Raw genomic sequence first — 1,061 nt, forward strand, 5'->3', positions numbered from 1 at the left:
AACATATTTTCTACTCCTACTTTACTCATTGAGGCCGACAGAGGATAAATTACTTGCCCAAAGTCATGGCCAGGATGTGGTTGTGCTGGGTTTCAGACCCAGATCAGTCTACACTCTTTCCATTGCACCCACTGTTTCCCTTGGTTATAAAGCTGCCCTTGCCCGTAGGCATTTGACATGCTTACTTTTATAAATGAAATGCCAGCATCTAGTCAACATCTAATAAAAAGATTCAGGAAGGAAAGGGTCATTTTTTATATTAGAATGGATTTTTTAAATTTTTTCTTTCTACTTTTACATGTTTCAAAAAAATTTCATCTCCATCCTTTTGTGGTTCAAGAGCTTGATGATTGGGTTTTCACGCTGATGTGTGAGAAGTGCCTCCCTCAAATCTTGTTATGACTCGATGTTGGCAAATTATGTCTGAAGTGAAAAAAAATTTATCTTAGTTTGAGAATGTATGATTTATAAATTGGAAATCGTGCATTATTTATTTATTTCTACTGAAAGAAGCAGTGCCATGCATAAGGAGATAAAGAGAAACCCAAATTAGGAGATGGGTAGGGAGGAAGCAGTGCAGAGTATGAGAAAAAAAAAAAAGCCAGAGATATAAAGTGAGTATAAAGTGAGGCAGCTTAGTGGAAAAGGTCACACAGCCCAATCTTGATGTCCTTTGAAATTTAAAAGACTCAGAAACAGTGTCTAGAAAATGCTGATCTAAAGCCATGGGGGCATCCGACCACAAACCACATCCGGGAAATGTCAGAGAAGCAAGGTCCTCAAACCCTGAGTGTAAATGGCTCAACCAAGCAACCCCTGGGTGAGTGAAACTCTGAGTTCACAATATACAGTCATGCTCAAAAGAGTGCCCAGCAGTAGGGTTCTGCCCTTCCACGAGGTGGAGAAAGAGCTTTCACTTGTGTCTGTGGCCCTGTCAGCTCCTCCAAGCTTGGATGCAAAGCCGAAGCTGGTAACACGCTGCCCCACCCCCCTACACCCACCAGGCCCAGGGTGAGACTAGCGCTGCCTCAGAGCCAGGGTGTGTGACCAGCCAAAAGGGG

At 42.8% G+C, this 1,061-nt stretch overlaps 1 non-coding gene across 1 annotated transcript; it reads left to right on the forward strand.

Annotated features, from left to right (window-relative positions):
• Positions 1-322: 322 nt before the first annotated feature.
• LOC116809959 (small nucleolar RNA U13) lies at positions 323-429 on the forward strand. The gene has a single exon (XR_004370117.1). It is a non-coding gene; the product is annotated as a small nucleolar RNA U13 (small nucleolar RNA).
• Positions 430-1,061: the final 632 nt, after the last annotated feature.

Source organism: Hylobates moloch, unplaced genomic scaffold, assembly GCF_009828535.3.
Source record: "Hylobates moloch isolate HMO894 unplaced genomic scaffold, HMol_V3 SCAFFOLD_1, whole genome shotgun sequence".
Classification (NCBI taxonomy): Eukaryota; Metazoa; Chordata; class Mammalia; order Primates; family Hylobatidae; genus Hylobates; species Hylobates moloch.